This window comes from Oncorhynchus nerka, linkage group LG11 (assembly GCF_034236695.1).
Source record: "Oncorhynchus nerka isolate Pitt River linkage group LG11, Oner_Uvic_2.0, whole genome shotgun sequence".
Lineage (NCBI taxonomy): Eukaryota > Metazoa > Chordata > Actinopteri > Salmoniformes > Salmonidae > Oncorhynchus > Oncorhynchus nerka.
In genome coordinates this window covers 51,160,308-51,174,780 of record NC_088406.1, presented here as the reverse complement: position 1 = coordinate 51,174,780, position 14,473 = coordinate 51,160,308, and positions in this window count along the sequence as shown.

Sequence of the window (14,473 nt, the reverse complement as noted above, 5' to 3'; positions counted from 1 at the left end):
TGATCCTAACTGACCTAAGACAGGGAATTTTTACCAGGACTAAAAGGCAAGAATTGTGAAAAACTTGAGTAAATGTATTTGGCTAAGGTGTATGTAAACTTCTGACTTCAACTGCACATTAGTAAGATTCCACAAATCCCAAACAAGAATCAACCAGCCTCCTCCTGGAGTCACACACCGAGGCCAAGCACAAGTCACACAGCATAACAAAAACAGCTACCCACTGTCTGACCCCTTTCCTGGAAACGCAAAAGCAGACATCCCTGGCTGAATGCCTCTGACTGGAAAAAGGGGAAGTAAGTACAGAACAGTAGGGGACTCTTAGACCTTTGGCTGCAGTGGAAGACGCCATTTTGAAAAATGTCTGTGGTAGTCTGTGACCGCCTACAGAATTCTCCCACATCCTGAGGTATTGGAAATGTTCTTTTGAATCACAATTAAATCCATCTGTGTCTCGCACACATAAGCAAACAAATATGCACACCCAGTCTCAGACAGTGGATTGGAAAATATTTTCCATAGTTATAGTACAAACACTCACATACATTTCAAGACATTGCATCAACAGGATGGATACAGTCTGCTGAATATGAAGTGATCTAATTATTGGATTGTTACTGGATTGTTGATATGAATGAGTGATCCACACGTCATGGGATGGCAGAAAGAAGTGGCCACCTGGGGAGCACTGGTGCCCATCCTCCACCACACTGTGTAAGGTCTGGTTACACCATAGCACCCCATGGTCCTCTATACCATACGGCAGGGTTCCCTAAACTGGTGGCCCGTGGGCTGAATTTGGCCTCCGGGTGGTTTTATTTGGCCCCCATGTTTTGTTTTCATTGTTGGACATTGAAGAACACCAGGATATCAGCCCCTAGTGATTTTCATTTGGGATATCTGTTCCCAAGTATTTCCACGCATAATATAGAGACACATAATTATATACAAAAGGAAGGTTTGACATTTTTATGTTTTAATCAAATATTATATCTGTTTGGGCTTCTTGCAGCCAATTTGCAGTCTACAAATGATTTGCAATTATGTTCTGGCCCCCCGACCATCCGCTCAAGAACAAAATCAGCCCGCGGCTGAATCTAGTTGATGATCCTTGCCATACGGAGTTGTAGCGCGGCACTGGGAGAGAGACACACGCCAGTCAGCAGGGTGTCAGCACACACACAGCATGAATAACAGACAGACAACTTTTATGCACTCACAAACCTTAGCATGCACGTACACAAAATGTATACCCAATTACACAAGAAAGTTCACATGCTAGAAAAGAGAGTCTAACTTTCTTACCTGTGCACACATCCTCTACCAACAGAGTGACAAGCGATAGAAAAGACACCGAAAGAGAGCTCTAGTTGTCCTTCGTCTGACGCACACTCACATTCACAAAAGAGGAGCTCCTCCATTGTTAACTGGTTGCAGGGCGGGGCTTACAGTACTAACTGTGCAGCTGAAAATGACAATACAGTATATAGCTGAAGTAAAGCAAACACCACTATAAATAGCCATTGTTACTGGTAAACCACGGGGCAGATTTTCTCCCGGATAGACTTTTAGATCAAGCAGCACTCTAGAAAATTGGCCTTGAGTATAGAGACACCCTCTTCCAGTGTTGTGTTCGAGACCACCTAAAGCGAGACCGATTCAAGACCAAGTCCGGAGAGAATCCAGTCTGAGTCAAGACCGGAGGGGGGACAAGACTGAGTCAAGACCGAGACTAGGAGGGGGACGGAGAAGTCAGAGACCGAGACCAGAAAAATTTGATTCCAATTCAAGACCATGACTGTAATTTTTCCGTCACCATAATAAGAGTTCAAACTGTACAGAATTTCTGTGTTCATATTCCAGAAGAACATATGGATTCTTTCGTCATTCCGAATGGTGAAAAATGCTTGTTGTGGGCAAATAGAGCCACTCTACAAATTTTTACTAACCCAAACATAATGGGGAACAATGAGGGCCTTCTACGCTTTCAGAGAAAGGCTAAGGATTTATAAAAAAAAATACAAACAACAATAATATTATTATTTTCAATTATGTTCTGATTTAATCTCTTCAATTTTCGTTAGAAAGGAAAAGGTTAACGCTGAAGAAGAAAAATTATCCCCAAAAAATTATCCCATCAGGATTTTTTCTTTGGTGGGCTCTAGGGAGATAACTCTAGCTAGCTATGTCAGCCATTGTCTAGGCCATCAGAAGCTTGATATTAGGCATCTGCCATTCAATTGTATTAGGGACATTTTTCAGTGGAATCAAACAATCACATTGACTTTTAATGGTCAACAGGTCGAAGTTAGGACAGGTCACTGTGCAATAGCGACCAGTAGTTTTCCCACAGTCTAGCTAGCTACAGTTGAAGTCGGAAGTTTAAATACAGTTGACGGACTGGTGCACTTCACAAAATAGATGACATCATGAGGAAAGAAAATTATGTGGATATATTGAAGCAACATCTCAGGAAGTTGAAGCTTTTTTGCAAATGGGTCTTCCAGATGGACAATGACCCCAAGCATACTTCCAATGTTGTGGCAAAATGGCTTAAGGACAACAAAGTCAATGTATTGGAGTGGCCATCACAAAGCCCTGACCTCAATCCTGTAGAAGATTTGTGGGCAGAACTGAAAAAGCATGTGCGAGCAAGGAGGCGTACAAAGCTAACTCAGTTACACCAGCTCTGTCAGGAGAAATGGGCCAAAACTCACCCAACTTATTGTGGGAAGCTTCTGGAAGGCTACCCGAAATGTTTGACCCAAGTAAAACTATTTAAAGGCAATGCTACCAAATACTACTTGAGTGTATGTAAACTTCTGACCAACTGGGAATGTGATGAAAGAAAGAAATGCTGAAATAAATCATTCTCTCTAATATTATGCTGACATTTCATATTCTTAAAATAAAGTGGTGATCCTAACTGACCGAAGACAGGGAAGTTTTACTAGGATTAAATGTCAGGAAATGTGAAGAACTGAGTTTAAATGTATTTGGCTAAGGTGTATGTAAACTTCCGACTTCAACTGTAGATATTCCATAAAGAAATCTGCCGTTTCCAGCTACAATAGTCATTTACAACATTAACAATGTCTACACTGTATTTCTGATAAATGCGATGTTGTTTTAAATGGACAAAAAAAAGTGTGCTTTTCTTTCATCGGCATTTCTGAAATGTCTATGTGTTCTGGGACCACCGTCTCTGGGAGGCTTGGATCGTTGAAGTGTCGGTGCATAGATGCACATGGAGTGGTGTGGGTGTGAATACCTGGGTATCATTTTATAATCGGGAAAATAATGAACACCCCAAACCATTTCTGTGTGAGCTGAGTTTTTCAGATTACGTTACCTAGAGGTTCTGTCAACCACCGCCCAACCGATCTACAGGTAGCGACCACTGACAGGAGAAGAGAGGGTAACAGCACCCGGAGATGTGCACCTCTCGGGCTGCTGCGCTGTGGTCCTAACTATTTATGACGTTATATAGGGATTCTGTATGGAGATATGAAAGAAGTGAGTATTATTCCCGAATTTGCCGTTAAATAGAACAACTAGTGTGAATATCTAAACCCCTGTATGAATAGAACACTAGTCTAATGGAGGAATTGGTGAAGAAAAGTATACTGGGTTACTAGTGAGGATAAAGTAACAACGGAAAAAATGATAATACTGTAAAACTTGCACACCCACACGTCGACCTACGTAAGTTGTGAAAAAGAGTATTCTGAGAAATGTTCAGAGTGGTCCCTTTATGGATCATTTGAGGTATGATAAGGTTAAACATTGTCAGGACTTGACTTACCCCTAACCAATAAAACGATAAATAGAACCAATGAATGTTGAACATGATTTTCTGTTAACTAAACGTAAGGCTAAGTGATGTATTACCCTAACTTACTTTGGTAAACCGGTGCAGACGTCCTTGTGCTGAGACCAAGAGTGACTTTGGAAGAAGCCCCCCAAGACTGCTGAAGAACACACACATGCGGTACACAGTGTTGTTGTTGTCCCCATCCTTTACTTTCTTTTTTTTTTTTACAAAACATAAGCCGTTTTTGGGAGTGTTTTTTTTCCTCCCTTCACCTAACAGTTGCTTGCCCATCAAAACTACACCTAAACAAGAAATAAAAACCATTTCCACACATATAATAAATAAAGGAAATGTATTCCATTGAGAATACTCTGATGGGTGACAATATTATCGATTGTGAAGTTGTGACTGAAAACGCTGAAGCACCGCGTGTAATTTCGGTCTCAAGGAGCCAGGAAACAGAGCCTATGTTCTGTTTAAGTTTTCTTAACAAAAAAATAGACGTTTTTTTTTTATCATACTTTCAAATCGCATACAGCCCAGATGTTTTGATTTTTATAGACCATAAAAAATAAGAGACTTCTAAATGCATCTACATTTGCCAAACAACTATTGATAATTTGTGTAAGGCACATATGTCAGAGTCAAGGCCCGCGGGCCACATCCGGCCCGCAAGAAGGTTTTTTACGGCCCCTGGGATGATCTTGATTTATTATTAGAACCGGCCAGCAAGCCGGCAGCCCGCAGATCTTTTACACGCACCAATACTACATTTCCCACAATGCAAAGGTGACGCACCGAGCAGTAGGCTGCTTCATTTCAATATTTATTGGCACAGCAGTCGTCAGCATCACAGTAAAATTAACTTTCAGATACCCATCAAAAATGGCAAAACGGAAGGTGGATACTGAGAACCGGGGGTTTCAAACAAGGTGGGAGTCGGAGTATATGTTCACGAAGGTAGCTGGAAAACCTGTGTGTCTTCTGTGTGGAGAAAGTGTGGCGGTACTGAAAGAGTATAATCTGAGACGACATTATGAAACGAAACACGCGGACAAAAACAAGAATATGGACATGGAACAAAGGCTACAAAAGGCAGAGGAATTAAAACGAGGCCTCAAATCTCGACAGGCTCTGTTCAAAAAAGCCAAATCACAAGGCCAGGCTGCTGTCAAGGCCAGTTTTATTTTGGCAGAAGAGATCGCTAAATCAGCCCGGCCATTTACGGAGGGGGATTTCATCAAAAACTGCATGATTAAAGTTTGTGACGAAGTTTGCCCAGAAAAAGGCAACTCTTTTTAAATGTGAGTCTGAGCAGAAACACCATTGCCGAGAGAGTAGACCAGTTGTCCATCAATCTAAAAGAGCAGCTTGTGAAAAAGGGAAAAGATTTTATTGCATATTCCTTGGCTGTGGATGAGAGCACCGACATTTCTGACATTGCCCAGTTGTCAATTTTCATCCGCGGAGTGGACTCCAACCTAAGCGTGACAGAGGAGTTTTTGGCTTTACGTCCTATGCATGGCACAACTACGGGGCATGATTTGTATGAAGAGGTGTCAAGATGTGTAAATGAGATGGAGCTGCCTTGGGAAAAACTCGTGGGTTTGACAACCGACGGAGCACCTGCGATGTGTGGACACAGGAGCGGACTGGTGGCGAAGATACGGGAAAAGATGCAAGAGGAAAACGCGACAGGTGAGCTGACAGCTTATCATTGTATCATACACCAGGAAGCGTTGTGCGGTAAAGCCTTGAAAATGGAGCATGTAATGAGCATCATCACGCGCACAGTTAACTTTATCAGAGCCAAAGGTTTGAATCACCGCCAGTTCAAGGCATTTCTGACGGAGTTAGAAACGGAGCATGGTGATTTGCCTTATCACACAGAGGTGCGATGGCTAAGCCAGGGAAAGGTGCTTCAAAGATGTTTCGAGCTTCGTGAGGAGATTTGTCTGTTCTTGGACAGCAAAGGGAAAGACACAACACAACTCCGAGACGAAATGTTTCTGTGTGAAATGGCTTTTCTGTGTGACATTACGAGTCATCTGAATGCAATAAACTTGCAGCTGCAGGGTCGGGATCGTGTCATCTCTGATATGTACAGTACAGTGAAGGCATTTAAAACCAAACTGACTCTGTGGGAGACGCAGATGCGGAAAGAAAATTTGAGCCACTTTCCCAGCTGCCAGACCATGAAAGAGAAGCTCTCTACCAGTGCGTTCCCGAGCACACAGTTGGCTGATAAAATAGGTATGCTTGCCGCTGACTTTCGACGCCGATTTGCTGACTTTGAAGCACAAAAAAGCAGGTTGGAACTGCTCGGTAACCCATTTGCTGTTGACGTGGAAAGCTCACCACCAAACCTCCAAATGGAGTTGATTGACCTCCAATGCAATGATGCACTGAGGGCAAAATATGCGGCAGTGGCGGAGTTCGCCCGTTTCCTCCCCGGCACAATGCCCCAGCTGCGCATCCAGGCTGCTCAAACGTTGTCTATGTTTGGCAGCACATACCTGTGTGAACAACTGTTTTCTTTGATGAACCTGAACAAAACATCACACAGAAGTCGACTTACTGCTGAACACCTCCACTCAATTCTGAGGATTTCTTCAGCTCAGAGCCTTACCCGAACATTGATGAACTTGTGGAAAAGATGGGACACCACCAAGTATCACCCTCAACCTCAAACAAGTGAACATTACTGTGCAATCACATATTTAGAGTTTTTACTCAGTTCAAGTTTAAAAGTTAAAATTTAATATTTGTTTTCACTGCATGTTACTTCTCCTTAAACAAAGTGTTGTTTTTGATTAATAGATTTTTGCACTTTATTTTTTTGTATTTCAATCCAATTATATTTTAAAAATATTTCAGTTGAGTGGATGATAGAAAATTGCTATTATTGTTTTTTCTTTGAAGTAAATTTAGCCCACTTTTGCTAAAATAGAAAATATAGTCTACTGATGGTGCCTTGAATACCGGTTTCTTTCATTTAATGTTCATGTTATGGGGATATTTATATAAAGGAAATTTGTCTTTTGTGTCTGTTGAAAATTAAAGATTACTGACAGAGCCATAAGAAAATATTGCTTTATTTATCTGATCATATTGTAATATATTTGTTAGGTTTTCAGTAGGTTCAATTAGGTTCACTAGACTATATGCGTCATTTAAAATTTTTTCAATGAACATTCGAACAGTCCGGCCCTCGTCTTGTAGCTGATTTTTTTATTTGGCCCTCCGTCCATTTGACTTTGACACCCCTGCTCTAGGGAGTACTGGGAGAATAGAGCCGTTCCCTCTTTAGCAGAAGTTGTGCCCAGCTGCAGTGATGCACCTCTTCAACCAGCATTAAAAACAAAAGGAAGGCAGCGGATGTTGAGGCCTGGAAGGGCTTGAGGGAGCTGTGTGTACATGGTCAACATGGTCAACATGCCTTCAGTCGTGCTGGAATGTCATCCACCCAACGCCATCTGCAGTGTGTGAGTTTTGGAGGAGGCTGAGCTGTGGGGATTGTGGCTCAGATACATATTTCTGTGCCACCTGTGCTGTGAGAAAAACACAACACTCCCAACATAGTCCATCAGTTGGAGTTATAGAAGGTAAAGTATGTCAACAAACCTGTAAACTTCTGGCTTTAAAAAAAACTGCTTCCCCAGTCAAAAACGTTGACCATCTACATACAGTTCAGTTTCTATAAAAGTTACCTTACCGCTGCAGGGAACTGTAAATGTGCCGCTTTTTGAGTTTTCTAACAACTTGTGCAATGAGATATCCCCCTGATAGTGTAGTTTCAATTGTGCCGGTGATGTCTGGTGAGGACCTGCCTTACAACAGGCCTACAAGCCCTCAGTCCAGCCTCTCTCAGCCTATTGCGGACAGTCTGAACACTGATGGAGGGATTGTGGGTTCCTGGTGTAACTCGGGCTGTTGTTGTTGCCATCCTGTACCTGTCCCGCAGGTGTGATGTAGCGATCCTGTGCAGGTGTTGTTACACGTGGTCTGCCACTGCGATGACGATCAGCTGTCCGTCCTGTCTCCCTGTAGCGCTGTCTTAGGCATCGCACATTGCAAATGATTGGTCTTTTGGTGTTTTTCAGAGTCAGTAGAAAGGCCTCTTTAGTGTCCTAAGTTTTCACAACTGTGACCTTAATTGCCTACCGTCTGTAAGCTGTTAGTGTCTTAACGACCGTTCTACAGGTGCATGTTCATTAATTGTTCATGGTTCATTGAACAAGCATGGGAAACAGTGTTTAAACCCTTTACAATGAAGATCTGTGAAGTCATTTGAATTTTTACAAATTATCTTTGAAAGACAGGGTCCTGAAAAAGGGACATTTCTTTTTTTGCTGAGTTTACAACAACTTTGTGTCTGCCTGTCTGTCTTAGTCAGGGCAGTTCATCTCATGTGTCCTGGTGGGCCTACGATGGGAGTGGAGGGGACAGGATGACCATGACTGTCTAAGCCAGTACAACTGTCTTCTGACTGTTGTTGACGTTAGAGGTAGGCCTTATATCAAAATTGGAAACTAAGACATCTGGCTCCTTTACCATCTTACAAACTGAACCAGAGCATCAATTGGAGCAGCACCATGCTCAGAGACAGTTTCTTCCACTAAGCCATAAGACTGTTAATGAAAACTGAACTGACTCTTTGCTGCTATGGCAACTACTGTACTGTACTTAATATACTGTAGTTATCTACTTATGTCATTGTATTTGCACAAATGACAACCTTGATTCTGATTTCATTTGATCTAGTTTACCATAACCCTCTTCACTCTGTCGTTATGATGAAAATATGGAGTCATTTCAAAAGTTCTTAAGAGACATGTATCTCACCGGCATCGGATGTCATTTTCAGCAATGCAATCTAAGAAACGGAATGTCCTCATTTCAGGACGAGCTCATGAACATCTAGCTGCAGTTTTGCAGCTGTCCGCTGGAACCTGTCACCCTGACCCGCCACAGACTCTGGCCTGCCCCCTCCCTTCTGCCGCAAGTTCAGGGGACCTCCTTCGCCAGCTTGCAGCCCTGCAGCTGGAATGTGGGGTGACTTTGAGGGGGACCACCTTGGCTTTCCAGAAATCCAAAGCATGCTGGAAGGTAGTTGTCGTGTTATGAATTGGAAATCAAACCACACGTGTTTTTTACTATGAGGTTATGTTTTTTCCCCCCTTTCATCTCCAGACAGCTGAGCTCTACACGGAGCTCCCAAATGAGTCATCTGAGGAGTTCAAACACTGGCAGTTTGTACGAGAAACGGAGGGAGGTTGGCAGGAAGTTTGCACCACTGACGGATGAAACAAAGTGTATCGTCTGTCCACAGGCATGTCAATGATAACAATTAAGGAACAACTAGAAAGTTCAGTAAGCTAGGATTCTTCTTTGCATTCACTGTTGTTCATCTATAAAAGGGGAAATATATCCAACCTCAATTGTCTTATCATTGCTTTGCCAAACAGTTTTAATGTTATGCGGCAATACCATTGCAAGCCTCTCAAAAACCCAACCCCTCGGCCAAGTTGTGGTAGGTGGAAATGGGTAAACTACAGGATTGCCAGACAGGGCAAAGTTTTGTGGGTGGCTATGCCATCCAGGCTGCTACGGTTGCCATGAAGGCCTGTCTGGATCTACAGCATGCTGGATAACGGTGCTCTGGTAAAACTAGGTGGACCAATCATCTTCTTAGTAGACACTAACGATTACAGATACATTCATGAAGAAACTACAGCTTAAATGACCGATGCTTCCCAAAAAGCAAAGGTGTTTAAGAAATACCCTTGCAAATGTCCGTTCCCTGTATCCCTAAAAATGTTGTATCATTAATTATTTGCATTATTGTTTTAAAGGATTTTTTTTAAATGAATTTATTTGCAAATTATGGTGGAAAATAAGTATTTGGTCAATAACAAAAGTTTATCTCAATACTTTGTTATATACCCTTTGTTTGCAATGACAGAGGTCAAATGTTTTCTGTAAGTCTTCACAAGGTTTTCACACACTGTTTCTGGTATTTTGGCCCATTCCTCCATGCAGATCTCCTCTAGAGCAGTGATGTTTTGGGGCTGTTGCTGGGCAACACAGACTTTCAACTCCCGCCAAAGATTTTCTATGGGGTTGAGATCTGGAGACTGGCTAGGCCACTCCAGGACCTTGAAATGCTTCTTACGAAGCCACTCCTTCGTTGCCCGGGCGGTGTGTTTGGGATCATTGTCATGCTGAAAGACCCAGCCATGTTTCATCTTCAATGCACTTGCTGATGGTAGGAGGTTTTCACTCAAAATCTCACGATACATGGCCCCATTCTTTCTTTCCTTTACACAGATCAGTCGTCCTGGTCCCTTTGCAGATTAACAGCCCCAAAGTATGATGTTTCCACCCCCATGCTTCACAGTAGGTATGGTGTTCTTTGGATGCAACTCAGCATTCTTTGTCCTCCAAACACGACGAGTTGAGTTTTTTACATTTTGGTTTCATCTGACCATATGACACTCTCCGAATCTTCTTCTGGATCATCCAAATGCTCTCTAGCAAACTTCAGACGGGCCTGGACATGTACTGGCTTAAGCGGGGGGACACGTCTGGCACTGCAGGATTTGAGTCCCTGGCGGCGCAGTGTGTTACTGATGGTAGGCTTTGTTACTTTGGTCCCAGCTCTCTGCAGGTCATTCACTAGGTCCCCCCGTGTGGTTCTATGATTTTTGCTCACCGTTCTTGTGATCATTTTGACCTCACGGGGTGAGATTTTGCGTGGAGCCCCAGATCGAGGGAGATTATCAGTGGTCTTGTATGTCTTCCATTTCCTAATAATTGCTCCCACAGTTGATTTCTTCAAACCAAGCTGCTTACCTATTGCAGATTCAGTCTTCCCAGCCTGGTGCAGGTCTACAATTTTGTTTCTGGTGTCCTTTGACAGCTCTTGGGTCTTGGCCATAGTGGAGTTTGGAGTGTGACTGTTTGAGGTTGTGGACAGGTGTCTTTTATACTGATAACAAGTTCAAACAGGTGCCATTAATACAGGTAACGAGTGGAGGACAGAGGAGCCTCTTAAAGAAGAAGTTACAGGTCTGTGAGAGCCAGAAATCTTGCTTGCTTGTAGGTGACCAAATACTTATTTTCCACCATAATTTGCAAATAAATTCATTAAAAATCCTACAATGTGATTTTCTGGATTTTTTTTCTAATTTTGTATGTCATAGTTGAAGTGTACCTATGATGAAAATTACAGGCCTCTCTCATCTTTTTAAGTGGGAGAACTTTCACAATTGGTGGCTGAATATATACTTTTTTTGCCCCACTGTACCTTCCAACTCGATAACCTAACAAGTATGTACAAATTAGGTGTAAAAAATACAATACCTAAAAATGCTTATAGGAAAAGAGTTGTCAAAGACTCAAATCCTTCCATAAGAAAAATGCCTGCTCTCTCTCTCTTACATCTGCATCTCAAATCTAACTCCAACTATCAAATCAAAAAAAGTAACGTAAGTAAAAGTTTCAGAATTTCATGACTTACTATTGTGACCCTATATATATATATATATATATTGCCACTATTGATTTCAACCAGCTTAAATAATCTTGGACTATTTAATGGCTTCAGGTTCCCCTTCAACTCCTGACGTGGCTGTAGCTTGTCTGCCTCCTCACTGTAATGGGCTTTTGTGGCAGGTGGTAATGCCTGCCATTTGCCATGTGTACCTGCCATATCGCCTGACATACAACAGAAAACATGACAATGTCAGTCACATTGTTTTATCTGATCTATTCTATCAAGGCATTACAACAACAAAACGTTTACTGGTTGAAACAAAGTAGAAATGTGTGTCAGATGGAGTCAGTGGACTTTAGAATGTGTCGTTGGACCCATACAGTTCTGAAGAGGAACCCCCTCTGATCATTCATCTCAAAATAATAATAATTAACCTACATCAAAGACACACCTATTGAGAAATGCATATAGTCCACAATACTTGAATGCCTGCCTTGTTCTTGTAATTGCAAATCGGTCATTAAAGCCAAACCTGCACAAACTGTTTGCTTTAAGGTGGCCCCTCATTAACAGGTAATTAAAGCCAAACCTGCACAAACCGTTTGCTTCAAGGTGGCCCCTCATAAACAGGTAATTAAAGCCAAACCTGCACAAACCGTTTGCTTTAAGGTGGCCCCTCATAAACAGGTCATTAAAGCCAAACCTGCACAAACCGTTTGCTTCAAGGTGGCCCCTCATAAACAGGTAATTAAAGCCAAACCTGCACAAACAGTTTGCTTTAAGGTGGCCCCTCATTAACAGGTAATTAAAGCCAAACCTGCACAAACCTTTTGCTTTAAGGTGGCCCCTCATTAACAGGTAATTAAAGCCAAACCTGCACAAACTGTTTGCTTTAAGGTGGCCCCTCATAAACAGGTAATTAAAGCCAAACCTGCACAAACCTTTTGCTTTAAGGTGGCCCCTCATTAACAGGTAATTAAAGCCAAACCTGCGCAGACCTTTTGCTTTAAGGTGGCCCCTCATTAACAGGTAATTAAAGCCAAACCTGCACAAACCTTTTGCTTTAAGGTGGCCCCTCATTAACAGGTAATTAAAGCCAAACCTGCACAAACCGTTTGCTTTAAGGTGGCCCCTCATTAACAGGTAATTAAAGCCAAACCTGCACAAACTGTTTGCTTTAAGGTGGCCCCTCATAAACAGGTAATTAAAGCCAAACCTGCACAAACCTTTTGCTTTAAGGTGGCCCCTCATTAACAGGTAATTAAAGCCAAACCTGCGCAGACCTTTTGCTTTAAGGTGGCCCCTCATTAACAGGTAATTAAAGCCAAACCTGCACAAACCTTTTGCTTTAAGGTGGCCCCTCATTAACAGGTAATTAAAGCCAAACCTGCACAAACCGTTTGCTTTAAGGTGGCCCCTCATTAACAGGTAATTAAAGCCAAACCTGCACAAACCGTTTGCTTTAAGGTGGCTCCTCATTAACATGTAATTAAAGCCAAACCTGCACAAACTGTTTGCTTTAAGGTGGCCCCTCATTAACAGGTAATTAAAGCCAAACCTGCACAAACCGTTTGCTTTAAGGTGGCTCCTCATTAACATGTAATTAAAGCCAAACCTGCACAAACTGTTTGCTTTAAGGTGGCCCCTCATTAACAGGTAATTAAAGCTACTTGAAGACTTGAAAAAAAGGAGCCTTTATGTACTATGAATGATCTGTATTGTGTCACAGCCAGAGGGGAAGTGAGGGGTGTTTTGAATCTGGGTTCTACCAGTCAATACGAAACTAGAGGCAAAACACACACGGCTACTGGAAAAAGTTTAAATAACATAAGAATCAACATTATTATCACAACAGCAGAGGATGGGATCCAGGATTTGCATGTTACGTTTTTCAGGAATTTGATGGAGGGAATCCAATAGACAGACAACAATTGATGAATGAATACTTAATTGTTCTGTTAGGTTCTAATTTGAAGAGTAAATGACTCCACGGACACTAGGAAAGCTGAACCAAGTTTAATTCTTCCCAGAGGATCAATACAGCTGCATTCAGACAACACTTTTCTACCACCACAAATATATATACTCCAATGTAGACACTCCTTCTCTCCAATCCTTACATCTGTTATGGTCCGACATGAAGACAAACCATTTTTTCTCCCTTAAGGGAAACTGACCTGACCTCAACTCCCTTGAGGCCTAAATCCAAAGATCTCCACTTGTCTCCCCCAACACATTCCAAAGTCATCTGGCTCCTACAGATAACCATTAACTTCTGATGTAAAACCAGTCTCTTTCACTCCTTCTATACTATGCTTCTGAGTATAACAATGTTTCAAGTTTAACCCAGAATCTAATCTAATGGCACACATCACAGGACATTCAAAACTTCACTTAAATACAACATATCAACATAGGACATACTTCACAAGACAACGTCAGACCAATAGATAGAGGTATACTGTAGGTGGTGGGTTACAGTTTAGTCTTCCTGTATTTCGGAACCTGATGCTGGTTGATATGAAGAACTTGTGTGCCCTGTTTGTTCTACAGGGTGGGGGTTTGAGCCTTCGACCTGACAGCAGCAGTTAGTACTGGTCACATAGTGGGTGTGTCGTAGTAAAATTGTCTGGATTCATGCATGGTTCTTGATTTGTAGCGTGATAGGATGCTTTGAGACTGCCGAACCATACCACCCAAGGAAGTAGAAGGTTCCTTGATGGTATGGTACGGGGGTCCTCTTCAAATATAATATTCAACCATGTTTGTGCACATTATACTTTGAGAATTTAACATTTCTACGAAATGATTAAGAACTAGGAATTACAAAAAAAAACATTCCACCAGGGGGCACTGAATTTCAGTTTGGTTCATAAAAAATCTAACTGGAATGGCTTCAAATATCAACTCCACATCTTTACCACATGCTAACAACATGCAATATTCAACCGCGTTTGTGCACTGTATACTTTAATATACACATTTATGGGTGATTCTGCAACTACAGGCACTTATGTCATCGGGGCACATTTTTTAAACATTTTATTTCAAACTATTATTTTATTCTTTATGTTAAGTTCACACTACAATCACCCCAGACTTTAACACCTCTCGATCAAGGATTTTAGCTACCTTTCAGATGCATTTTATACCTTAATTTC